This window comes from Sorghum bicolor, chromosome 10 (genome assembly GCF_000003195.3).
Source record: "Sorghum bicolor cultivar BTx623 chromosome 10, Sorghum_bicolor_NCBIv3, whole genome shotgun sequence".
NCBI classification, from domain to species: Eukaryota; Viridiplantae; Streptophyta; class Magnoliopsida; order Poales; family Poaceae; genus Sorghum; species Sorghum bicolor.
This window is the reverse complement of record NC_012879.2, coordinates 56,715,400-56,725,509: the sequence shown is the minus strand read 5'-3', so window position 1 is coordinate 56,725,509 and position 10,110 is coordinate 56,715,400.

The window sequence follows — 10,110 nt, the reverse complement described above, 5'->3', positions numbered from 1 at the left end:
CACTTACACCCAAACACTTTAAAGTATGACACCTTTGGTTTGTTACCGGTTAGCAGCTCATATGAAGTCTTCTTGAGTTTCTTGTGTAGGTAGAGGCGGTTGATTGCATGGCAAGCGGTGTTGATTGCTTCGCACCAAAATAGGTCCGAAGTCTTATACTCATCAAGCATTGTTCTTGCCAAGTCAATGAGTGTTCTATTCTTCCTCTCTACTACACCATTTTGCTGCGGGGTGTATGGAGTTGAAAACTCATGCTTGATGCCTTCATCATCAAGAAATTCTTCAACTTGGGTGTTTTTGAACTCGCTGCCATTATCACTTCTCATTTTCTTGATGGGCAGCCCAAACTCTCTTTGTGCTCTTCTCACAAAGATCTTTACTTTCTCTTGTACCTGAGATTTCTCAAAGACAAAGAATACCCAAGTGAAGCGAGAATAATCATCAACAATAACTAATCCATATTTGTTACCCCCGATGCTTAGGTAGGCGACCGGTCTAAAGAGGTCCATATGTACCAACTCCAATGGTTGAGTGGTCGTCATGATACTCTTTGGTGGGTGTGGTATAACTACTTGTTTCCCGGCTTGGCAAGCACCACATATCCTGTCTTTCTCAAATTCAACATTTGTTAGTCCAATGATGTGGTTGTCCTTTTGGAGTTTGGCCAAGTTCCTCATGCCAACATGTGCTAGACGGCGATGCCATAACCAGCCCATGCTAGATTTTGCCATTAAACAGGTCTCAAGCTTGGCCTTACCTTTGTTGAAATCAACTAGGTAAAGCTTGCCCTTCAAGCGACCCGCAAAGACAATAGAGGAATCCTCCCTCTTAAAGACTTCCACACCTTTCTCCGTAAAGAGACAATTGTAACCAGCCTCACACAATTGTGAAACTGATAACAAGTTGTATCCCAACGGATCCACATGCAAGACATTTGAAATGGAAGAATTTGTGGCGATAGCAACCTTACCAAGACCGACAACTTCCCCCTTGGAGTTATCACCAAATATGATAGATTCTTTTGAATTTGTAGTTGGGGAATACGTTGAGAACATACTCTTCTCTCCGGTCATGTGATTTGTACAGCCGCTGTCAAGCACCCAACTTGACCCACCGGACGAGTATGTCTGCAAAACAAGTTTAGTTCCTTGGTTTAGGTCCCCAATCTTTCTTGCGGCCTTGCATGTTAGTCATAAAATCCAATCTTTCTTGGGGCCTTGCATGTTAGTCACAAAAATTTTAGGAACCCAAATGGAAGTGTTAAGATACACATTTCTACCCTTGCCAACATATTTGGCAATCACTTCCCCTTTGCTGTTATTTTTCAACACAAAGGAAGTATTCACAATTGGGCATTGTGTCTTTGCCTTTGGTTGATAGAAACTTTTCTTTGGAGTCCCCCTGTTCTGCTTTCTGGGTTGCTGGGACTCCCCCTGAGGCTGGCATACCTTCTTTTGTGCGTTCACAGGCTCAGGTTTGAGGTTGGTAGCCTTCCCTTGTCTGGGGAGGGCGGCACTGCCGCCCTTCAGGGCCTCACTGCCGCCCTTGGCTGGCCAGTGGGCTCGGGACTGCTTTTGTACCCCCTTCTGTGCAGGCTGCTCTACACCAACCTTGCCTTTGCTCGTGAATTTAACACACTCAATGCCATTCACCAGGTCTCTTCCATTGGTCTTTCCTCCTTTTGTGTGCCCAAGTCCATCCTTGACTTTGGGATTTCTCCCATCCTTGTAGTTTGGCCTATTTTGTTGAACTTCTTTACCTTGTGGTTTGTTCTCACACTTGGTGTTCAACAGATGTGTGAGCCTCGTGATCTCCTTTTTCATAGCCTCCATGTTTGCAAGATTTGTGGAATATATGTTTAAGTCAAGATTATTGCATTTTCCACAACTTTCACTAGTGGAGGGAGTACTAGTCTCATTTGACTTAGAGGACTGTGAGGTACTCTCCCAAAGAAGATTGTATTGCTGCTCAAGACCTTTATGCTTTTTATCTAAGCCATAATACTTTTGCTTGAGTGCATCTACTTCCTTCTTTGTGAGAGTGTGGCTATCTTTTTCTTTCTTTATACTTTTCTTTAGTGCAGCCACCTCACTCTCCAATGAGTCAATTTTTTAATTTGAGCCAGATTTTTCTTAGCTTGCTCCTTGATGTCATCGTTTCTTAAATCAATTTCATTATTGAGATCTAGTCCTTCCTTCATTAGCCTAGAGATGTAGACTTTAGTTTTATGATCACATTTTTTTGTCATTTCATTAAATTCATCATCACTAGAGTCATCATCACTAGAGGAGTCACTTAGTTCACTACTAGAGATTTCTTTGGGGATTGGAGAAGATTTGGATTTGGTTTATACCTTCCCACACTTTGCCATAAGACAAATGTGGGGACTGCTATCTTGCTCATCATCGGTCATGTTGTCGAAGAGCCATGGTGAAGATGTTGACTTGAGGACAGCCATGGTAGCCACCTTCTCATCTTCACTTGAGGTCTCTTGAGTTGAGTCCCATTCATGCCCGATGTGTGCTTCTCCAACCCTCTTGTAATTTCTCTTGTTGTCACGCCTTTGTTCCTTCTTTTTCTTTGCCTCTGGACATTCTGCAACAAGATGCTCGGTGCTGCCACAGTTAAAGCACAATCTCTTCTTCTTGTTTTGGAACTTCCTTGGAGTGAACTTGAATCCATGTTGCTTCAGCCCCCGTCTATGCTTGCTTATGAAGAGGGCAATATCATCTATCTTCTCATAATCACCATTATCACCATCACTATCACTAGAGGATGAGGATGGATCACTTTCTTGAACTTGCTTTGCTTTCTTGGGCTGACTTGTTGATACTTGCTTGCTGCTCTTAGATTTGCTGCAGCCACCTTGCTTGTTTGATTGCTTAGCCTTGAGTGCTATATCATTGACCTTCATGCCTTCTAACTTGGCTTGCAGCTCGCCAAGCTTTCTTCTCTCATTAGCCTCTTCTCTTTGCATATCAAATGTCAACAATCTTCCAAGCACATCACTTGGGGTGAAGTGCTCGAAATTCTTCTTGTCTCTAATGAGAGTGACCACGGTCTCATTCCTTGGTGAGTATGCTTCCAACATTACTTTCACAACCTTATGGTCATCAAGGTCACCACCATAGCCTCTAATTTTTCCAACTAGCACCATCAACCTATCAAACATTTCTTGTGGCCCTTCATCACCAACAATCACAAACCTATTGAGCTTGGCCATCATCAAATCAATTTTGGCCTTCCTCACTTTGTCAACACCTTCATGAGCTAAAACCAAAGTATCCCAAATCTGCTTGGCCACATTCACATTCATCACCCGGTTGTACTCATTTTCATTGAGAGCACTAAGGAGAATGCTTGTGGCTTGATTATTGAAGTGGACAGCAATCATTTCTTCATTTGTTGGATTCTCTGGATTTGCAGGTTCCTGAAATCCATCACAAACAACATCCCAAAGACCGGGGTGAAGAGCTCCAAGATAGCGACTCATCAAATGCTTCCACTTAGCAAAGTCGGTCCCATCGAAATGAGGCAACTTGCCAGCGGGCACGTTGACAAGACACTTCTTGTCTCGGTTAGACAAATAAGAATAGTTAAAGGATACAGCGGAGTATTTCTTTTTGTTGCTGTTGTCCTCCTTTGTTGATTTGCCCTTCTTGTCCTTCTTGGAGCGGTTATATGATTCATCATCATTACCATCATCCGTACTAGATGATAGCTCACTTGATGATGCATCATACACCTCCTTTTCTTTCTTCTTCTCTTCTTCTTTCTTTGCTGCCCTTCTTTTGGCTCGCTCTTCTCTTTTGGCTTTTCTTTCTTCTTTTCTCTTCTTCTTGACAGCTAGCTTCTCATCTTCTTTTCTTTTTGCTTTAGCTTCTCTTCTTGCTTGCCTTCTTTGCCTTCTCTCGGGGTCGGTAGTCATACCACCATCAGGCTTGAGGGTGGAGTTGCTGGCTGTTGAGACTGATAGCTCACTACTATCACTCTCAACCAGCACATCCTCAGCTTGTGCAGCTGGAATGGACTTATCCTTTGCCCCCGAGCTTCCCGCAACTTCCATACTTCACGCGGTGAAGCGTATACGAAGCAACTCAGCTCCGATACCACTTGCAGGATCTCTGGACGTACAGGAAGTGGCCTAGAGGGGGGTGAATAGGCCTGTTCAAACTTTTTCAGCAAAGTTTATCAGTCACACAGGCAAGGGCGGTAATGAGGCCCTCCCAGGGCGGCACTACCGGCCTCAACAGAAAAACAAACAGAAGCTTAACTGAATTGATTCAAAGTTTACCCAGGGAAATTTAGATCGACTAAATTTCCAAGCTTCCTACAAGATGTTAGAGCACGAGTATGAAGCTAGAATGTGCTGAAGCCTCCCCACCAAGTAGATCGGCCTCAAATCCTAACACAAACTCATACACAAGTGAAAGCACACAAGACACACGATTTTTACCGTGGTTCAGCTGTTGCCACAACAAGGCTTGGCCTACTCCACGTTGTTGAGGCGCCCACACTAGGACCGGCTTAGCCACACAGGCTTACCTTCTCCTCGTTCTCAAAGCAAGGATTTTACCCCTTGCAAAGAGTGAAGAATGTATTAGCTGCAAGGGTAACCTTACAAACCTTCCCTTGGCTGCCACACACGTTGGCAAGCTCTAGGGCGACGCCTAGCCGTCTAGGAGCAAGCTCCAAGAGTAACAAACTCAAGGCTGCCGGCCAAACGTGAACCAAAAGCTCTTTTTGACGCTGGGAATCAATGGATCTGCTCTCCAATCAAAGTTTGCTGCCTTTTCCCTCAAGTTTTGATGGTTAGAATCAAGGATTGGCTTGGGGGCTTGAGGAGCAACAATGGAGGGAGAGAGAGGTGAGCTCTGGTCTGTTTGCAACGGTTGGGAGCGAGGAAGATGAGCAGGTTACCGTGTGAGACGGTCTGAAAGGGTATTTATACCCAGCTCTCCAACTGTCACAGGGTAGGGCGGCAGTGCCGCCCTTAGAGGGCGGCAGTGCCGCCCTTACCTGAACCAGCCTGAAAACACCAAAGTGTAGAGAGAAAGATATGCTGGCTAGGCTTGGGTCTGAGGATGTTGATGAGCTTTTGAGCCTTTGGTTCACAATTTGATCCACAACCTTGGAGTCCCTCTTTATAGTACGGCTTTTCCTATACTCAAATTCAAACCGAAAACGAATTAAACCTCCTTTGGAGCTAGGAAAACCATCCTTTAGAAATGGGGAATCCTCCATGGTATTCAACAACCTCTTTGCTATATTCCCTGCTTGTCATCTCAGCAAATCTCATTAGTTCCCTAACTCGGTGGTCATCAACGCCAAAACCCACAATAGGCTTGATTGCACTTACACTAACTATGTATATAAAAATAATATCACATCACTATCATTAGATTTATCACCAGATATATTTGTGTTGTTGTCATAAATATTAATATTTTTACTTATATTAAAAGTCAAACTTATACACGTTAATCAAGAATAAAACTATAAGGCCCCGTTTAGTTGAGGAAGTGAAAAACACTTTCGTTTTTATTTGGTAATTATTGTCCAACCATCGAGTCATCTTACAAATTATAAATAAACTGTGTAATTAATTATTTTTTATCTATATTTAATGTACTATATATGTGCCGCAAGATACAATGTGGCAAAGAATCTTAAAAAGTTTTTGGCTTTTGAGTGAAACTAAACAAGACTAAAGTGCATTATTTCTTGGACATGTACTTTCTTCCCTTTGCTATGCTGGTTCATTGCGACAGTGAATATGTTTGACATTTTTATTTATCAGGAGCGTAGTTATATATTGCCAACATTTTATTCTCCAACCTGTATGCATTGTTTTGAAGGAAAAAAAACATTGTGCACTGTGTTGTATTGTTTAATAAAAGCATGAATGCAGATTTACAGTAGAATTCGTTACCTGTATTTTGTGAATTTTATCGTTGTTTGATGTTTTCGATATAAGATTACTTTAAGTTATTATATTTTTCTATTGTGAGGGGTTAGTATTTTTGTTGAGCCCCTATAAGGTCTTGTTTAGTTCCAAATTTTTTTCTTGCAAATTGGATACGGTAATACTTTTGTTTGTATTTGATAAATATAATTCAATCATAGACTAATAAATTTAAAAAGATTCGTCTCTCAAATTATAGATAAACTGTGTAATTATTTATTTATTATCTATATTTAATATTTCATGCATGTGCCGCATGCGACGAGGAATCTAAAAAATTTTGCAAAATGTTTTAGGAACTAAACAAGGCCTAACACTGTAGAAGAGTTTTATCCCATAAAACTATATCTGTACTCTTATAAAACTTTTATCATCCCTCTTTTCATCGATATATTGCCGCATCAGTATTTAACACCGAAAAAAATAGCGGGCTATTTTTCCGCTATAGCGCCGCTATAGCGGGATATTTAAAACGCCGCGACGATATCAGTCATTTTCCCGCTATCAGCGCTATCTCCGCTATTTTCCGCTATAGCGTCGCTAAACCGCTATATCGGCATAGCGCCGCTATTTTTCCGCTAAGCCTGGAGTGGGCTTAGTGCTTGTCATTTCATTTATGTTTCAGACTTTTAGTTGCTTATCGAACTATGGCACTTGTGGCTTTATGCCTTTTGCTTTTGAATTTAGATTGTAATAAATAGACTATTAGATCATGGGTTGTGACTTGTGAGTTACTTGTCACTTGTGAGATTTTAGTTTTAAACTTTTCATCTGTTGTGTGCTGTATTTAAATAGCGGGCTACCATAGCGCGACCGTCGTATAGCGGTCGCTATAGCGGAAAATAGTGGCCAGAATCAGCCAGCGCTATTTTTGATAGCCCGTAATTTTTTTTGTGGGTATTTAATATGTATAAAAACTAGTAGCGTGATTTCGCGGAAAAAAACGGATGACCCTACATGCATGTCTCGTTTGTGTGATAAAGCAGCGTTGGCTGATTCGTTGTGAGAGAAAAATACTACTAAGACCTTATTTAGTCTACTCAAAAATTAAAATTTTTTTCAAGATTCCACGTTAAATCGAATATTGCAACGTATGCATAAAGCACTAAATATAGATGAAAATGAATGTGTTGAGTATAGATAGTTCATAATTTCACAATAGTTACCAAATTAGTAAAAATCCTAGAGAGTACGTGCCGGTGGGTGTGTTGTGGAGCTGTGCCATCACCCATCAGACGTCCGACACATCGTGACAGCACCGCACTGCTCCGACCACCGACCGTCGTCCATCTCCACGGCCGGGCGGATCGGATTCACCTGCACTGCTCCTGCGCGACATGGGGATGATCGATCGCCTTGCTGAGAGGACCTCCGGGTCGCTTTCCCTCTCTCGAAGGCCGTGCGCACGGTGGCGACTGGCGGGCGGTCGAGTCGACGAGTCGGCGACCGGCCCTGCGCGCCGCGTGACGAAACACGCACGCTCCGGTCCGGTCAAATCGATGGGGCAGGCAGTCTCGACGTGCCGTCCCATCACGTCAGGTCATGATGGCGATGTGATGGGTCGTCGCCGGCAGCTCCGACATGGCCGGACCCAGCGACCAGGAGCGCCGCTGACCATCCCTGCCCCGTATTCGCGTCTACTGCCACGACCCACTTCCCGGCCAGGCGCCGCTCTACCTCTACATATGGCTACGTACCCAGCGAGCGTAAAGTACGCATGGCTTTTGCATCTCGCGCCGGGGAGCCCACTATAGCCCAAGGCCCAGCGAGGCATACAAGTAATAGCTTGCACACGAGGGATGTCTCATGTCTGGCCACGACGCCCGACGAGCCGGGTGAGTGGTGTCCGGCGCCGTCATGGGCCGCGTTTCAAACCACCTTTAAGCCCTTGTTTAGTACTTTCTTTTGTTTGTGACAAATATTATCCAATCATGGACTAAATCAAAAGATTCGTCTCGTGATTTACAGCTAAACTGTGTAATTAGTTTTTGTTTTTGTCTATATTTAATGTTTCATGCATGTGCCATAAGATTCGATGTGACGGGGAATCTTGAAAACTTTTTGGTTTTTAGAATGAACTAGGCCTTGTTTAGATACACCCAAAATCTCAAAGCTTTACAAGATTCTCCGTCACATCAAATCTTGCGGCATATGCATGAAGTATTAAATATGGATAAAAAGAATAACTAATTGCACAGTTTACCTGTAAATCACGAGATGAATCTTTTAAGCCTAGTTACTCCATAATTAGACAATGTTTGTCAAATAAAAACAAAATGCTACAGTATCAAAATCTAAAAAAAATTGCATCTAAATAAGACCTAAACAAGGCCTAAAACCTAGCAGATCTTATAGGGGCACCCGTCTATGCCTAAACGTCTGCTGCTGCTTGGAAAGCCATATTCAGGCCTTGTGTAGTTCACCTCAAAAACCAAAAGTTTTTTTAAGATTTCCCGTCACATCAAATTCTGCACAGCATGTATAGAGTATTAAATATTAATAAAAAAACTAATTTTACAGTTTGTTTATAAATCGTAAGATGAATCTTTTAAGTTCAGTTATTTTATGATTAGACAATCTTTGTCGAATAAATACGAAAATGTTATAGTATAAAGATCAAAACACGCCTATATATCTATATTTTATTTTGATTTTCATTGTCAGCAATAATGCGTACTAGTATAGTATATTATTATATACACTAGGCTTGTTTCGCAATAGCTAGCTAGGGTCCATCACACTCGGTATATATATCCTGTTATGACGAGACACCCATTAATTTAGTTTATTATTATATACAAATAAAACATACGGCTCCCACAGGTGGTACGAATAGAAACAAAACAAAAACCGGTGGCCACAAACTTGTGTTCTTTTGGTTGAAAAAGAAAGAACGAGAGAAAGAAAGGCAAGTAGTGTAGGCAAGTTGCATTGCGCGTGCATGAATGAATGCAGGTGTTTTCCGTTCCAATAGTATCCGCTGGCCGGGCCTCTGGAAGAAGCTATGCTCGTGTGGACGGCTGCCTCACGCGCAGCACCAGTGGTTGTTCTCGACCGGTATCATGGAGATCACGACCCGGATCGATATTGCACCGGCCGGCCGGTTCGCTCCCGGCCCGGGGCTGTGCACGACCGCGACGGGGCTGCCTGGCCTGACAGCAACGTTCGTCTGGGATGTGAGTACTCTACGTTTTTCTTTACTTGTGTGGGTCTAGATTTTCTGGTTGGAGAGGTTGCACGTACCTACATACATACATACAACGAGAAACACAACGTTGGTTGCTGTTGCGTAGTACTCCCTCCGTTCCAAATTATAAGTCATTTCAGGAATCTTGGAAAGTTAAAGCATTTTCAAGTTTGACCAAAAATATAAAGAGAAATATAAAGATTTATGTCATAAAGTAGGTGCATTATGAAAATAAAACTAACAAAGAATCTAATGATACTTGGTTGATATAAAAAAATGTTATTATTTTGTTATATAAATTTGGTCAAACTTGAAAAACTTTGACTCTCCAAGATTTTTGAAATGACTTATAATTTGGGACGGAGGGAGTAGTACTTTTACTTACGGTGGATCGAGTCCGGACGCCACGGGGTCCCCTATCTACCTTTACGACGAAAGGCACATGCGTGCCGTGCGTGCGTGGTGCGGTTTTGTCTTTGAAAATTCGTCTCGTCGTCACGTGAGCCGTTGCATCTTCTAGGAGTAGCTAGAGGAGCCAAAGATCACACACACGCCTGCTGCGATTGCGAGCGAGCGACCTCCAATGATTGGTCCCTGGCCCGGCCGGATTGGTGCCTACAGTACATGAACATGATCCACTATCACTGTTCTCACTCAATCAGTAGCAGTAGTTAGATATAGTAATAGTAAACTAGGAAACATTTCAGGTGCGGATCGGATCGGATGCGATCCGATAGGGCACGTACACACATGCCCTGCCCCCTGCCATGGCGGCTACCCGAGATCGATCGAGATGGATCCGCGTCACAGCAGAGCGTGTGCCGCCCGCCAGCCACCGCCTGTAGACTGTAGTTTGGTTTGGCCGCCGCCCGGGGAAGACGAGAACGCGCACTTTTGTTTAGTTTCGAAAAGTGAAAACTTTTCGGAACTGTTTGTGACAAATATTATCTAATTATGG